General features: G+C 42.1%; 1 pseudogene; it reads left to right on the top strand.

Annotated features, from left to right (window-relative positions):
- Nucleotides 1-1,297: 1,297 nt before the first annotated feature.
- LOC116278742 (heterogeneous nuclear ribonucleoprotein A1-like) lies at nt 1,298-14,969 on the top strand (annotated as a pseudogene).
- The last annotated feature ends 2,972 nt before the right edge of the window (nt 14,970-17,941 follow it).

Below are 17,941 nucleotides of genomic sequence, written 5' to 3' on the forward strand. Positions count from 1 at the left end.
CCGCTAGACCCACCCTGTATGACTGTTTTCCATACAGGTGCTTGCTCTCAGCTGTGATTTTTTTCCTCAGCCTGATTAAAAACATACAAGATCCCTCACCTCTTTAATGAGATCTGTGCATCCCGATTGTGTGTGCCCGTTACATACAAGCAGCAAAAGCTCAGAAAATGGAAACAAATTCTCCTCCAGCAAGGGAAATCCACTCTCCCATTTTCTCATCCCCAATGAACTATGCTTTGGGGTGACCCGACTAAGCAAAGTGCTGACTGGACTTTGAACACCCCAAGGTGACCAGCCCCTGGTCAGGCTGCTCCCTGTCCCTCTGGGATTCACCATGCCTCCCTGGAAACTCCAACACTTAAATGATCTGAAGAAGAGGTGGCAATGCAACACGTGTCTGTTGCATTTTTCTAAGTGCATTTCTTCCAAATATTTTTGCCCAGACATTGTCAATGAAATGTCCCTTTCATCTAAGCCTTTGTGTGAGAGGGCTGGCCTATGCATTGTAGGATCTTTAGAAGCAACCTTGGTCTCTGATCACTGGATGCCAGCAGCAACTCCCCTGCTCCCCAGATGTGACAAGCAAAAGTGTCTCCAGACGTTGCCAGATGTCCCCTGTGGGGTGGGGGTGAGGGGCAGCAAGGGTGATAGTGGAACTGTTCCCAGTTGAGAACCACTGATCTAAGTCCTCTATTAAAAGGGAAGCCTTATATAGTCCTGCCATGTTCATCCAGGACACCTCACTGGGAGTATTAGCTCCACGGGATTAATGTTCAGTGTTAATGTGTCAGACCAGCTGGGAAGGGACGTTTTGGAAAGGGCGCAGTCATAGAACCCAGGGCAGAATGAGCCAGGCTGAGACATGAAGGTCACTCAGGCCTACACTGTGTGTCCTGGGAGGGCGGGAAGGCACGAGACTTCTGGGTGTCTGAAGACGGGAATTGAAGGAAGGAGGAAAGGTCAGCAAGGAGAAACAATAATGCGGTTTTACAAGCTGGAGGCAGAATTCTTCTTAGAAACTCCTCAGTTTCCCAACACTTAGTCAGGGATAAAAAGCCCCAGGATATGGCCTGAAAAGAGTGAGAACGCTCCAGCTCTGCCTAACAAAGTTGAGTAACTTTGAGTTTCTCAGGACAGAGGGAAGGTAATAGTCAAGTGGGAGCACTGCAAAATGGAGAGAGTTTGTTTCAAACAAAGAGATAGAATTTCCAGTTGAAGGCCAAGCTGGGTATCAGCTGCAGCTTGTTCACTGCACACACACACTGCCAGCTGTCCCTGCTGCAGGAACCCTAGACTCATGTGGGTGGTGCTTCAGTGGAGTGGAAGAATTCAGAGAGCTGCCCAGCACACGCCAACACAGGTGGGAAGGGACCAGCGTGCGCTGGACGCACATGGGGTAAAGCGGAGAGAGAGAGCAGCCTGTAAGAGGCAAACTGAAGGTGGCGGGAGAACTTGGGGCAGGTGACAATGGGCAAAAAGAAGAAAACAGAAAGCCTGTCTTCTTTTACTTCACCGTTTTTCATGCGCCAAACGGGATTTATAGTAGGCTACCCAAAGAAGTGAAGAACAGACAAGAACCACTTGGATGAACAAAAGAACTCATCTGTTCCTTCATGCTATGACCCAGTTATAGATAACACAGCATGATTAAAATCTGATCAACATGATCAATTTACCATTTAGACTATTTTGGGTCTCAACTTGATTTTGTAATTTCTGAGTACTGACTAACCCTGTGAAAGCCCCTGTAACTGAATCATAGGCTCTGGATTTCCCCAGACAGTCCACACAATCCTATCTGAACAGCATCGCAGGCCTTCCTAAGCTCCACCAATGAGAGGAATCACATTACTGCCCAGAAAACCAACGCAAGTAATTAAATGACGAAGATGTATCCAGTATCCACTCAGCCGGCTTGCTCACTTGGTGACTTGGGCAGAGGCTGGGGAGCCTGGCAAACCCATCTGCCAATGGTTAGGGGCTTCGCGTTCCAGCTGGAGGTTGCACACTGGCCAAATAGCAGGAAGTACAGAAAATGAAACATGAATTGGAGTCTCCCAAAATCTCCCCGCTCATATCAACTTTGGCATCTGCCCCTTGATCACTATTCTGTAATAGTAATGAAGTCTACATGAAGGGCCTTGAACTCAGAGTTGTCATTGTGGAATTGTGCTTAATCAAGACAGACATTCTCAGTAAGAGTCCAACGGGAAGGAGAAAGGAGTCCGGGTTTAATTTTCCTATATATTACCGTGCCTATAAACAATGCCTTATCTTCTCATGAAATAATAAGCACTCATGTTTTTTAAAGTATTTACACCAGCCCTTGGATATTTTATTAGAATCGTGATTCACAGATGAGAAATCTTCCCCCTCTAAGGCAGGAAAAATTACTGGAGGAAGAATTACTCAGTAGGCTGTCTATACAGACAAATGAATCTGAGTATGTCTCCTGGCTGTTAACCATTCATTCACTGGTGATTTTCATTTATTTTCCCTGAACTGAATGAATGATGGGGTCAAGATGATTGCTCTGTTTTGCATACTGTAGATGTATAATTTTAAATGGTTTCTGAAAATCCTGTTGTTCTGTCACGTGACTATGGGACTTCACCAGAGCAGTGAGGTCTCGTGATGCTTCCAGGATCTTGAGGATGAGAATTCACTGACTCACCGAATGTCACATTTGAAAGGAACATTGCACATAATTTATTCCCACCTCTACATTTTATTCATGAGAAAACAAATTTCATGGTTCGCACTGTGATGTAAGCAAGACGCTCTGAATCATCTTCAGGGAAGAACAGTTATTATTCATCCCATCAGTCTGTACTGGGTCTCCAGTGAGTCAGCCGCTGAGCCGGATACTGGAAGTGCAGCAGTGGCTGAGACGTGCCCTTGCTCCCAGCCTTCTGGGAGGGCTAACACAGAACACACGTATTTTACTTCTTACTATACAAGCACTTTCACACGCATGGTTGGATCTAGTCCTTAGAACCACCCTTAGATATAGATATGATTCTTTTTTTTTTTCAGTGAGGCGTAGGAGAGAGATTTCAGAGAGTTTTAGTGATTTGCCCAAGATCATAAAAAGGCTTACAAAAAGCAGAGTTCGGACTCAAATATTTGTCTTCCAGCTCACTCCAGTGTCCTCTCCAGTACGCCTGAGAGCTCTCTGATTAAAACTTAATGAAAAGTATTCTGTCCAATGGGCTAGTGAAAACAATTTAGTGGATTCCGTGACCATATTTTCCAAACAAAAATGAGGATGTGTGGACTGCCAAAGGATTTCTGATTTCATTTATGTGCAATCCAGACAGTCATATGTAAAAAAGCTTTATCAGAAACTGACTTTTAGTTATACATTCAGCAAGGCACTTTTATTTAAAATAAAATAGTTTTGAGAATCTTAGAGAAAATCTGAGATTTCTGGTCATAAGAAACTTATTTTCTCTCTCATGTGGAAAATTAATCCACAACTCAAGATAGTTAAAAAATATTGTGTATCAATTAAAACATGGTATGAATTATGATTTATCAAGAGTATTCACTAAATCCCTATCTAACGTTTGATTACTCAGGTTGATTAACATGTCAATAATTTTTAAAAATATTTTTCATAATAGTGCTGCCGTTTAACACAGAATAAGGGAGAAAAAATTTTCAAAATTATATTCAAATATAAGAATATATTTTAAGATATTTTAAAAGCCCAAAGTGCTTATAAATATGATATTAGTGTCTATTAGCAATAGTATCTTTATCTTGCTTAACATGACATATGTGTGGCCCTTCTCTCCAGAAAGCAAACTGGGAAGATCTGTGTAATCCTAGATTATTAGATAATGTTTTAGGAACAACAAGTGGTCTCTCCTCTACCTTCTGGTCTAGAAACAGTCCAGCAGGGCTGAGTAATACATCACTGGCACTGATGTCCAGTTGATTTCTAATCTATAGCTCGCTTAGTCTAGCTTTGCAGTTGGGATTGCTTCTGATGGTGGCCAAACCAGCAAAACGAGAGTCTCTTCAGAATGTAAAGGAACCAAGGATGAGTCCTACATGACTATCTGAGGAGTATAGGAGAGCAAGACAGAATCTTTGTCCAAATGGAATCTTAAACCATGGGTCAGGGGAGAGGGTGGAGAATTTCTATTACAATTATTCTAAAAGTGTATGGAACAGATTTACACTCATGTTTATTCGTGATGAAAAAAAATAAACTGTCCCCAGATATGCATTTTAATTTGTGAAAAAAACTGCTGAGAAATGTGAGATCATGGAGAAGGTGGTCCTTAAGATAAATAAGTAAATAAAATCTAGGGAGTGTTATCCTGCCTAGAATGTGATTCATTCTTTTGGAGCACTAGATAGAGTGAGGTGATGTCCAAAAGCAATTTTCATATTTCTTGGACATGTTAGCATTTTTCCTTAGAACAACTATAGCAGGATCAGATCCCTAGGTAAATTATATGGACAACTACAAGGGAAAAAACTCACCCCCAAATGTCATTTCCCTTTCATTGTCCTTGAATGGGGACTAAAATTCTCACCCTTACCAATGCTGCCTGGGGATAAGGAAATTTTCTTAGGAACTTTTCTTTTAAAATGCATGAATGTTCTTAAGCTTTATTCCTTAATTTAACAATGATTTATTCAACAAATATCTGGCACATTTTAGCATCTACCAAATGGTATTTTCTCGAGTTTTGCCACAACAGCATTGAAAAGGTAGATGAAATAAATGAGACGTCTATTTCTGGTAATACGGTAGACTAAGTATACCCAAAAGAAGCCTCTTGCTGCAAAATGCCTAGAAATTCAACATAAGGTAAAATAAGCAAACTTCGAAATGTGTAAGTGAATTCTTCCCACCTCTCCCTTCAAATACAGGAAAGCTCCAAAGGCCAAAAATAAAGAGGAAGCTGAAAATTCAAGTTTTGGTGCCCTGGTGGATGTTTCCTAATCTCTTCTCTCTAGAAGATTGGGTGTTAAAGTCCATATCAAAGCAGGAAACAAGGTTTCGAGCCTTCCTGAAGTGAGGAATTCGAATATAGGACACAATGTCCAATCCTTTCCCACACAAAGTCAGACCCCCTCAAAGGGCTATACATTCAAAAAAGAAAGAATCTGACCACTAGCACAGGGAATCAACTGGGAGCTTGTTTGCTATGAAATAAAATTAGGGCAGGGAAAGACAAATCAGTCAATTAAAATAAATTTACAGCTCTGACCATTTACAACTACCAGCCTCTCCTCAGCTTAGTTTGATGTTAGAATTTACATAACTTGTATATTTCAAGAATTGCCCATCTAAGAAATTAACCTAAAAAAATTCTAGATTGAGGTGCCTAGCAGATACAAAAACAAAACCTTTCTGCAGGTCACATTTTCAACCAGGCTGCAGAGGATTCTCAAAGGTAAAACTTCACCAAACCTCAGTTTATAATCTAAAATTACAAAAGAGGCCACAGAATAAGCCTCCAAGAGTTACAGAAAAAACAGACCATAGACTTAGATACTCAAGAACATCAGATAATATCTAAATACTATATATAAAATAAATAAACAACAAGGTCCTGCTGTATAGCACAGGGAACTATAGTCAATACCTTGTAATAGCCTAGAATGAAAAAATATGAAAAGGAATATATTTATGTGTGTGTATGTATTCAGTTGAATCACTATGCTGTACACCAGAAATTAATGTAACATTGTAAACCAACTATACTGCAATAAAAAAGAATATCAAATGATAAAATTGTTATACACAGACTATAATACAAACCTGTTTAGGGATGATAAAATAAAATTCAAAGTGAATAATAAACATGAATAAGGCACATAATACTTAAAGGAAAAAGATTAAGCTAAAAGATAATTGAAAAACAATTTTAAAAAACACCAAGAAATTAAAAATATGAGCACTGATGTTAAAAGTTAAGTGATTTTCTACCTGTGGCCACAGCTGAGGGAGCATCATTAAAGCCTTCCTTCTGCTGCCGTCATGTCTAATTCAGTCTCTCAAAGAGCCTGAAGAGCTGCATAAGCTTTTTATCAAAGGTTTGAACTTTAAATAAACCAGTGAGAGCCTGAGGAGCCGTGGGGAACACCGACAGGTTGTATGGTAATGGAAGACCCAAGTACCAAGCACTCCGCAAGCTTCGGGTGTTTGAAGTAAGCCCCTGTGGTGCAAGCAGACACATCATGCATGCAAGGCCACACGGGTGGAGGGAAGAGCTGTGGACCAAAGAAGGCTGTCTCAAGAGGAAATCTTCAAAGACCAGGTGCTCGGTTACCTATGAAAACGCCTTTGACAGTAGCATTAAAGAAGACAATGAAGAGCTTCTTGTAAGAGCTTCTGAGCAGTATAGGAAGCGTGAAATGACTGAAATCAGTACTGACTACGGCAGTGACAAGAAGAGAGCCTTTGCTTTTGTAACCTTCAAGGACCATAACTCCATGGATAAGACTGTCATTCAGAAATACCTACCATATTGTGAATAGCCATAACTGTGAAGCAAGGAGAGGCCTGGCTAAGAGATGGCCAGTGCCTCATCTAGGTCAAAGTGGTTCTGAAAACTTTGGCAGTGGTTGTGGAGGTTGTTTTGGGGGAATGACAACTTTGGTCACAGAGGAAACTTCAGTGGATGTGATGGCTTTGGTGGCAGCCTTGTTAGTGGTGGACTTGATGGCAATGGTGGATTTGGTAATAATGGAAGCAGTTTTAGAAGTTTACATCAATCAATCCTCAAATTCTGGAGCCATAAAGGAAGGAAAATTTGGAGGCAGAAGCTCTGGTCCTTATGATGGTGAAGGCAAACACTTCACCAAACCACAAAACCAAGATGGTGTTCTAGCAATACAGGTAGTTGTAGCGGTGGGAGAAGACTTTAATTACAACCAAGAAAAAAAGCTTAACAGAATAGAAGAGTCAGAGGTTACAGGTTACAATAAGTTTGTGAATGCAGTCAACCATAGGGGCAAGCCTAACTGCTACCAGAAAAAAAAAAAAAAGGACTATATTTGAGATTTACTATGTAACTAGTATTTTAGTTCTGATCTGTGGAAAGTACAAAGCATTCCAACAAAAAGTTATAAGGTAGGCGTTTTTGTTGTCATTCACATGTTGTTGATTGCTAAATGTAATACTGTGATCATAATGCTCATTAAATGTGTCTTTAAAAAAACTCAACAAATGTGGTGAATAGAAAAATAGATAAAGCTAAAGAGAGTTAGTAAAGCAGAAGATAGACTTAAGGAGATTACTCAGAATGCTGTCCAAGATATAAATAAATGGAAAATGTGAAAGAAGTTAAGAGACATGGAAGATAGAATGAAAACCTCCACTATGTGTTTAATAATAGGAATTTCAGAAAGCAAAAAGAGAAAATGAGAAAGATGCACATTTTCCACAATGGATGATAAGTATAAACCTTTAGTTTTAAGAAGCACTAGTTCCAAGTAGTAAAAACAAAATAAATTCACATCAAAAAATATTGTAGAGAAAGTGCAGAGAGTAGAAAAGAAGAGAAGATAATAAAAGCTACCAGGGAGAAAAGACAAGTTACCTACAAAAGACCGAAATGCAGACTTTTCCAAAGCAATGAAACAAGAAGGCAGTGGAATATTTTCAAAGCCCTGAAAGAAAATAGATATCAAGCTATAAATTTATATCCAGCTGAAGTATCACTAAAGAACAAAAATTAAATTAAGACATTGTCAGACAGACAAAATCTACCAAGACAGATCCTTTCTATAGGAACTTCAGGAGAAAGAAAATATATTCCAAAAAAATGCAAGATGAAATGTTGAGCAAAGAAATTTGTACACATGCAGTTAAATTTACAGTAATGGATATATGAAAATAAATAGTAATTACTAATGTCTGGTAGCAAAACAAGGTGACATAAATATTGGCAACAATATCCAGATGGGAGGGGAGTTTTAAAATTTAAGCATTTTAAGTTTTCTTGTATTTTTGAGGAGGGTAGAAAAATTAATAAACTTTAGATACTGTTAAGTAAGCATGTTAAAATTTGAATGATAACCATTAAAAATGCATAATTTCCTGTCTAGTAAAGGGATAAAAATAATTTTTAAAACTCTTTAATCAATCTAAGAGAACAGATTTGTAAGTGTGGATGTGGGGAGGTCTTAGAGGGAGAGTGGGGACACTGCTTAGGATTCTATTACTCGCAATAGCAATAAAAAATATCTAGTTATAAAAATAATTACTGTACAGAACTATCAGGAAAAAAACCCAATAATCTTTAGTAATGGAAATAAGAGATACTTTGAATGAATGGAGAGATTACCATAGAAAGACCTAATATTGTAAAATATCAACTTTTTACTAAAATTAATCTACAAAGGTACAATTCCAATACAAGACCAGCCAAGGATAATTATGATTATTTCCTTTAGGAAGGACCTCTCCCTGCACCAGTTCTCCTTCTCACTTCTCACTTTTGACTCAACCATAGAGCACGAGGCATGCAGCAGATATTCAATAAATCAATATTCTTTTAAAATAAAGGAATGGATAAATGAAAGATTCAACTGTTCTGCAAGCAATTTCTGATGTATACTCTTAGAAAAATCCCCATCAAGCATGGTACATACATGTCAATGTATATCAAGATAATACCCAATTTTGAATCTATCTGCCTAAGTATGCACTTCAATCTTTTGCCAAGGACATTTTGTGAGTTGATTAAAATTGGCTAATTACGGTACAAGTTTTCCTGAGACACAAATAGATGACAATTTTGACATCTTAGTGTTAATCTGATTAAAAAATAACCCACACTAATTAAAACATAGGAACAGAAAACTATTACTCATTAAATACTTTCTAAACACTTCTTAAAGTCAACAAAACTCTGATTTTATATAGTAATTTTGATAGCTCCTTATTTATTGTGTGGCACAGGAGGTGTCTTCAAGTAAATCTTCCAATGTATAAATATAATGACCCAGCCACGAAAGCATCAGAAATTCACACCCCGATTAATTTCCTGTAGACGATCAAAAAGATCTCAAATGCCTAATGGTCCCCTGATAGCTGGTTGTCGTGAAACACATAAATTTTAGCATATAACTAAGAACTGTATTCCCCCATACTCTTTTTCACTACTCCCATTGCAAATGAATAACTGGATCTTGAAAGCTAGTATTACTCATATAACCCACTTTACCAGCTTTACACATTTTCCCTCAATTTATTGCTTGGTTATCTACGTATCCAAAATAGCAGAAATTCAGGATCTCTCTCTTGGGGCTCCCACCTCAAATTGTCCAAGAATTGAACTAATTGTGTGGGGCTGTAAGAACACTAGCTCAAGGACGAGGTGATACCCTGCTGGGTGATACCCTGCCAGATCCCTGTACAATCCAAAGCTCACACTGGGGTCTCAAGGGTATATAGTTCTTTTCATTTTCACTCACATACTCAGCCATTGTTCTCAAAGAGTGACAACACACTTTGGTTCTTCAGCCTCACCTATGTGTTTTGCTGGACCCTTCTTGGAGCCTGCATCACCTCTTAAGAAATTCCCCTTGGGGGCTCTTGGGAATCTTCTCATGCCAGCAGATACTTGTTAGTACCACACGCTTAAAAACAGGTTTCTCTAATTTCAACTTTCAGAAAGAAGAGTATGGGGTCTGGCATTCACTCCCAACCAGAAGCCTCCAGGGGTCTTTCTGCAAACTGATAAGCCACAGGAATTTTTTAAAGATTCTGTTACATCCTCTTCCCAGGGTAAGGAGAGTCTAGTGCCTTCTTATCAGCATAACTAGGGCTGGGAACACAAATGATTCCTCTCGTAATGAAATTCTGTTCCAAACTGATTTGTGTCTACATTTCTATAACAAGTAGTTACAATACCCAGATACGTGAGCTTCAAAAGCTAGTCTGTGCCCTGTGCTTCCAGGTAAGATGCTGTAGATTGGGAGGGCCAAGCTTCCTGCTGTGACAACTCCAAAAAAAAGTCCTTCACTTAGCTTCCTTGCCTCCAGGGCACAGCCTCTCTATCAACTAAAGCTTCCCAGGTAGGAATTTTGTGTTAAAGATATTGTTTTTAGATACAAATGGCCCTTTTTAAACACACCCCAAGCATCCCCTAAGGGCTCAGGGAAGAAGCAACTATCTGTTTCAACACTAGAGGAAAAACTGTGTTGAACTGTGTGATCAGAGCTCCACTCTCTCCATATTTTTATAAGGGAATTTCAAGGGTAATTTTTATTATACTTCATTTTGATTGCCCTCTGGGTGAACTGGAGCTCTCCTGCACTTGGACCACTTAAGTGTGATACGCTGCCCTTCCAAGAAGGGCGGTCATACACATAACCTATCTCTCTCAGAGAACCATGGTACCCGCATGAAATTAGATCGGGTGGCAGAGTCTTGCTCTTCTCATCTAAGTCTAATGGAAATTTTACATGTGTCTTTGTTAGTTGAGGCTATGAAAATCCAAAATGCCTACTGGGCTATGTCTCTACCGGCCAAGCAGAGATCTTTCCCTCTCTGGACTCTTTGTCTTGCAAGGTGCTCACCACCTTCCTTAATGGGGCAAACCAGTTCCAGACGAGTTTTCTTGTGCTGACAACTCCTTAGCCTGAGGTTTGCACTGGTGAAACCTTCTGAGGTCAATAGAGAATGCACGTGAGGGAGCACTCCAATGGTACGTAACCAGAGATGCTGATTTTTAAAAAATAGACTGGGTCCCCGCCACACCCTCCCCCTCACCCCACCTGCCAGATCTCTGCATCTTAGGGGCCCCACCCCATGCAGGCCCCACTCTCGTCAATAATAATAATAATAATAATAATAATAATAATAATAATAATAATATCAGGTCCTTTCCCAGATTAATTGAATTAGACACTGTGAAAGTGGGTCCAAGTGTTGGTATTTTTAAAAAGCTCCCCAGGTGATTATAATGAACACTAAACTTAGAGAACCACTGATATCCAATATCCCAATAAATCCTCTCAGCCACACTGCGATAAAAATCCTCGGATAAGGTAAAATATATAGCAAATAATCGCATTCTGAGAGTAGAATCCAGTTCCTAATTTCCAATCTAATATTTTTCCTGTCACAGGAAGTAGTTACCGCTCAGATCTAAATTATCAACTTTACTGAGGATAATCCAGCATGAAGGAGCAGAGTGTGGGGAGTCCTACGTGCTGTGTTGGAGGAATGGGGGCAGTGCAGGGAGGCAGAGGTCACATTCTAAAGTGAAAGACATTCCAGAATTCACAGAATTTCTATTTCTGAAGGCAGTGTCTCTGTTCTGCTAGTTTTATAGGCCCCAAGACTTCAGAATTATCTTTGAGTACTACTTTTCATACAATATCTAAGTCCAACCATTCTTTCTTCTAGGCATCTCTCCTCTTCTTTCTCACTGCCACCACCCAAACCAAAATTATAATTATTTCGTAGTGAGGCTCGCTGGCACCAGACTCTTCTCTTTTCAAGTCATCTTGCTCACTCTTTCCAAATAAATCTAAAACGTGTTTCCGCCATTTCACTGCTGCTTTCCAAAATTTTCACTGGTTCGCATTGCCTAAAAGGCCCAAATCCCTTACCCTTCCACAAATTAGCCAAAACTCACCTTTCCAAATACATGGCTACCTTTCTAGTCCAACCACCCCTGGCTGCTTCGATGCACCACACTTTCCTAACAGTCACAGTCCTGCGTTCAGACCCCTGTCTGCCCTCCCCGCACTGGGTCAAGTGTGGGAGGTTGTTTAACCTCTCCGACTATGGCTCTGCCTCTGCCACAGGTGAATAACAACACTGACTTCATAAGGTTGCTGTGAGGATTCCTGAGGGAATGGATAAAAATTACACACAGGGGACGCCTGGCCATGGTAGATACTATGATGACTTTGCTTCAGCTCCTTCCCTTGCTTGCAGCTGCCCCTGTTCCCACTCCCTCCAGGGCGGCTATTATCAGACTGTGGTTTCTCAGCTCCAGCCCCCCCCCCCCTTTTGTGCTGAGGCTGCAGACCACAGTCCTGCTTCCCCACTGCTGCCCCTTGGTGGGCTCTTCCAGAAGGAGGCGCTAGAGGGAGGCCTCAAGGCTGGAGGAGGAAGAAGGAACACTCTCTGTTGGATGTTCCTGCGGGAGTTGTTCCAGCAACAGTTCTTCCTGAAGCAGCAGCTGTGTCCAGGGTGCAGGTTCCCCCACGCTCCAGAACCCGCCTCCCTGTGGCTCTAAGAGACATCAGTCCCAGCTGGGCAGGACCCCTGCTTCAGCTCCAGAATCTCTCCTCCAAGTTTCTAATTTCTAATAATCCTAATCTTCTCCCCTTTTCCCCTGCGCCTCTGGGTGGTCACTGCTTTCTGCACTCCCTGTCTCTGTAACACCTCAGAATTTCCTTCATGTCCTCCAGAACCCAGTTAGGAAGTTGCCTGTTACTATAACTGGCGTGGTGTGTGTCTCCTGACTGGTGTGACTGACATCCTTTGCAACATTTCTCCTCTTCCGAGTTGAACACACACCTCACCACCAGAAGGCCTCCACGGCCAGCCCATCCTACAAACTCTTACAGGCCCTCAGACTCACCACAAATGAGATCCAGGATGGCCTTGCAAAGAAGTTTCTGATATGATTCTCTTGTCTTGTAATCCGAGAAGCTGAGGTTCAAAAGTGAAAGGCAGGACCTTCCCCTGGGTCTCTCGTGTCCCTTCCACAGTCGCCCACCTGGAGCGTTCACTTAGCTCAATCATCTGAGGCCCTGCAGCTTCTCCTTCATACTGCCTTAGTGCCTCACTTAACTGAGGCCGTTTAACTTAGCTTTTGGCATCCTTCCAAAAGAACGCTCCTCCACGAGTCACTGGGCAGCAAACAGTACTGGGCTCTGTATTACAGATGCTGTGTATGTGTGGACACCTCAGAAGGACTCCAGATTAAGTTAGGTGAGTGCATTATGTAATTAACCCAGAACTTGGACTATATAGAATGGCTGCCCATACCTCTCACATGTTCTCCATCATGGCTAGCAGTGACCAACATCTGAATCTAATAACATCCGAGAAGAGTAGTTTTACAGACTTCGTAAATGCCGAAAGGCCTTCTGAGTTGTTTGCTCCTTAGACACAGCAAAACAGAAGCTTTAATAGAATTTTATAAGAATGCATATCCCACTCATTAGACGGAAAGTTCACGTAAATTCACAGCACAGTTTTATCAGGTGTTGTTTCCTCACTGATAGAATTTAATATTAAAAGTTATCAACGAAGTCTTAAATAGGACAAACATTTTAAAGAGGTAGTCTAGCTTTCAAAGTTCCTTCCATAAGTTTGGCTGTAATAAAACCACCACAAATTATCAAAAGGGGGGAAGCAAATGCAGCATGAGAAGTAAGGGACCCTATGAGCTTTTTTTCTGGCAATCTCTGGTACAGTGCATGGTTGTGACCACCTGCCACAGGAACACCGACGAGGACGCAGGGAGTGTGACGTGACTGTTGCCACAGTCCACACCGACAAAGCACACTTCCCCTGCAGAGCCTCAGCTTCTCTTCCCAAGAAGGTAGGCTCTGCCTTGGACCCGTCTGCAGACAGGTCATGTCGACATGGGGTTGCTGAAGTGATGAAAAAGAGGAGGTGCTAGAGGATGCCGAGGAGGCAGGCTTCTCTCGCCAAAAAAAGGCAACTAGACCTGTGATTACTAATTTCTTTTCATGCATTTGAGAAATTTCATTGGAATTGAATTTGGGGTTCATATTGGCCATATAATTCATTTCTTTTTCTGCTTATTTTTGCTTTTAAATTTTTGCCAGCCTTAGAATTTAGGGATAAAGTGTCCAGTGGACCAGAAAAGCATTTGGAGACAAGATTTAGTACAAACGTGTCTTAAGCACACTGTGTGCTGGACAGTGGGGGGAGCACCAAATAGCCCAGGACAGTGATTCCCAAAAGCTGCTGTACATTAGACTCACCTGGGCAACTTCAACAAGCAATCAACACATCCTGAGGCCTGGGTCACACCCCACACCAACTCAGAGTGTCTGCGTAGATAAATAGATTTTAAAGATCCCCCAAGGTGATTTCAATGTGCAGTGAAGATTGGGAACAACTAGTCTGGGGAAAAGAGCCTGAGCTTTGGAGTAAACCAGACCCAGTTCACGTTCTGGTTTCTTCTGCTTCCCCAGCTGTGTGACCGTAAGAAGAAATGGAATCTCTTTGAGCCCCAGTTTTCCTCGGCAAAGGGAGATCCCAACACTCCTTTGAAGAATTATGGTAAATATTAAATGAGGTGATCAGAACAAAGAGCACATGTTACTCAATAGAGAGTTGTTAGTTAAAAAAAACCAAAAAAACTTATAGCAGAAATAAAAACAACCAATCATAATTCAAGAGTCAGCTACGTGCTACAAGCAGTGCAGCAGGCGAGACAGGAGAAGCAACAGCTCGTTCTATCCAGATGGCTTCACAGAAAAGACCACTGTTGATCTGAGCGTTGACTTAGACCATGTGGGACCATTTGGGTTGGCAGAAAATGAAGGTAAATATCTTCCTAAATGAAGGAACAGCAAAGGGAGGCCTGAGATAAAGAACAGCAGGTTCAGGTCTCATCAAGGCCGCCCGTGGGGCAGGTGCGAGAGGCACGGAGGGCGCTGTGGGAAGCGTGGCTGGGACGCTCTGGGGGCCTTGGATGCCCTCCCAAGGAGTCTGAGTCTTTCTCTGCACACAGCGAGGAATCAGTGCTATCTCTGAGGGGGAAATGCTGTTTTTAAATCTGGGTTTTAAGCTGAAAAGAGAGAAATCTGGAGGTAGGCAAAGCAGGCAGAGGTTAAGAGCAATTGACCTGGGGGAGGCATTAGGCCCTGAATTACAGAAAGGACACAAAACTGAATGGCCACCTGGCGGTACGAGCTACCGGTTCACTGTGGGAATTCGCCTGCCAAGGTTTCCAGGTGCGTGGCTGGTTGGTGGTGTCCCTTACACAAGATGAGGGATTTATAGGGTAAAGATGCTGAGCTCAGTTTGAGACAGGCCAAGTTTGGAGAGAGATGGCTCACTGGCAGTTGGAAATGCAGGTCAGGAGCTCAGAAGAGATGGGGTGATGTCATCGTGGGTGGGGAGAGTAGCCAGCACATGGAGAAAGGTGTGCGAGAGAATGAGATGGCCCTGGGGGAGAAGCAAAGCCAGAAGGCCCTCCAGGACAAGATGAGAACTTTGGGAGAAGCCTGTATTTACATAGTGACGATGGAAGACAGAGATCAGACAGCTTCAAGGAGAATCTGGAGGAAAGAGTGTCTTGAAGACCAAAGAAGATTTCCCAGAGCTCTGTGGTCACGCTGGAATCAGGAATCGGGCCAACATGGTTTCAGTTTGAAAAAGCAGGTTCTGTTGGAAGAGTTTGGAGGGTTGAAGAAGGAATATGTGAAGGTTACCAGGGACAGAGTGCTGAGTATAAGCCCTAAAGAAGGGCTGGGAAGACACTGAATGGCAGCTTCAGGGAGAAGCAAGACTGAAGATGGGCTGGTTTCTATAAAAACATTTGACCATTCATGCAGATCCATGACATGGAGACGGTAGAGGAAGAGAGGAAAATTGATGTGGGAATATTCCAGGGAAGAGTCTGAGGGCAGCTGAGAAAGAGAACTTAGACTTGGAAGACAAAAATAGAGGACGGGAGTTAATGAAGAATTAGGAAAATAGTATTAAACGGTATTGACGGCCCACCTGAGATGAAAGAGAAACAAAGAGAAAGAATGATTCACCTGAATGAGGAGAGCTTGAGCCACAAGACCAGGAGATGTGACAAGCGAGATGCACGAGGTGAGGGCAGTGGAGACCGGGGATGAGGGGAGCTGGGGTGACGCCCACACAGGCTTTAGTGGCTGAGCTTGGGATGGGACGCTGGCTGAATTGGGGAGGAAGTTCAGGAGCCTAGGAGATTAGTTAACAGTAAAGACAAAGGGCCTTGATGAGTCCTAAGAGCAGGCTTTCTTGGAGAAACTAAAGGGAAACAAATGAGGGGGTGGATATAGCTCAGTGGTAGAGCACATGCTTAGCATGCCTGAGGGCCTAGGTTCAATTCCCAGCACCTCCATTAAAAAAAAAAAATAGGAGCCTGAGAAATTGTCTTCATGGAAGGAAAATTAAGACATCCAAGTTTTGAAAATGAGGCAGTTATAAGAGTATGAGTCCATGATTTGGCTTTGGGAGGGGAGTTCCAAAATCAAAACAAAACAAGATGACAGGGAAAATATTTGCTAAGCTATAAAGTACTAATCACTTTTTATATGTTGTTTTCATTCTTTATGGAGTGGATGGGACGAGGAACTGCAGGGCTGATCTGGTGCATGAGTCGTCCATGTGGACACCGAGGCTGCCCAGGTTGATGGCAAGGGAAGGAAGGGAGGGGAACTTTCTATCTATATTTATTAGGGAACATGGAAAAGTGTCCACATATCAACGGATGGCAGGAAAGAGGATGCTACATACTACTCTGGACATGGACCTAAAAAGAAGGGTGGTTTAACAAAGGTATTACAAAAACATCTCGGAAACAGCACTGTGGGCTGAGAGGAATGTAACCCTTCTCCCAGGGGTGGGAGAACCATCTCCCCTGGATGGATCTCGAAGGCAGTGCTTCACCAAATTACAAAGGGTGCCAGTGCCCCAGTCACCAAAGACGCCAGGTAGGGAAGACCAGGCAACAACCCGCAAAGTTCAAAGAGTCTGGGGAAAGTTGAACAAATGCAAAACAAGACATCAGTTGTCCTCACAGCATGAAATGGCAAGTCAGCCATTGGTCCTGATCCTCGCCTGTGCCTGGGAACACCTCACATGGACTCAGAAGTATCAGCTGGTTGAGGGAGCAAACCTTCCTAGAAGTCCCCAAGCCAAGTTTCTCCAACCAGAGCCAGTCGGTTGCCCAGATAAGAGGCCAGCATGTCCCAGGGCACGAGGCTGCTATTGTGTGGTTGCTGGTTTCACAGAGTTAGGGCTTCCAAGTATCAACACAGAGACAAAATGAGCTATGTGGGGGCAGAGCTGGGGGAGGGAGGTGGGGAAGCAAGCTGGTGGTAAAAACACGGCATGTGGAAGGAATGAATACAGAAGCAGCAGAAAGAGATTGTCACAACAACAGTCTGGAAAATACACAAGAGCAAACATGGTTTTCGAAACCCTGTTCATTTTCCACTGAAAGGAACCAGAGCTCCTTTTAGGGGCAAAGAAATGACAAAATAAGCTTAGGCTATCTTATCTTGTGCCAGAAAGCAAGGAAGTGATCAAAGAATGATGGGGACATGTCCAAAAGACACAGAGCCAGACTAAACGGGCTCCTTCTAGCCAAATGTGGCACAATTTGAACATCCGAATAAATAATAATCCTAACAGATTGTAACCTGTTGAATAAAATAGGAATTATGAGTCCTTTCCTAAATACACTAACAAATTGAAAGTTGGTGAGGAACAGGATATTTACATAGTGTCAAAGTCCCTCCCACAAAATACTTATTAATTACAAGGGGAAAGGGGGAAGAGTTGCCTGGCAGACACACCTTAATCAAGTGATTAAAGTCTTCATTGCCAGTAATCATCCAAATTGAAAACACATGTTATTCCATAGGATGCAAGGAGGCAAACACAGCATCATTTCTGGCTCAGTCCTGGGAGAGACGCATCTCCTGAATCTAGTCGTGAGGGCACAGACAAGCCCAAACGAAGGACATTCTACCAAATAACTGACCTTCAGTCTTCCAAAGTGTTAAGGATTTGAAACTCAAGGAAAGACTGAGAATCTGTTTCAGAGTGAAGGAAACTGAAAGGACATGACAACTAAATGCTATGTGTGATTCTGAAGTAGAGGGTTTTGCTATAAAAACAGTAGTAGGACAATTGCAGGAACTTGGATGGGATCGTCGACATGGAGGAGGGAAGTTGTTCTGTGTCAGTATCAGTTTCCGTCTT

This window comes from Vicugna pacos, chromosome 7 (genome assembly GCF_048564905.1).
Source record: "Vicugna pacos chromosome 7, VicPac4, whole genome shotgun sequence".
In the NCBI taxonomy this organism is placed as follows: domain Eukaryota; kingdom Metazoa; phylum Chordata; class Mammalia; order Artiodactyla; family Camelidae; genus Vicugna; species Vicugna pacos.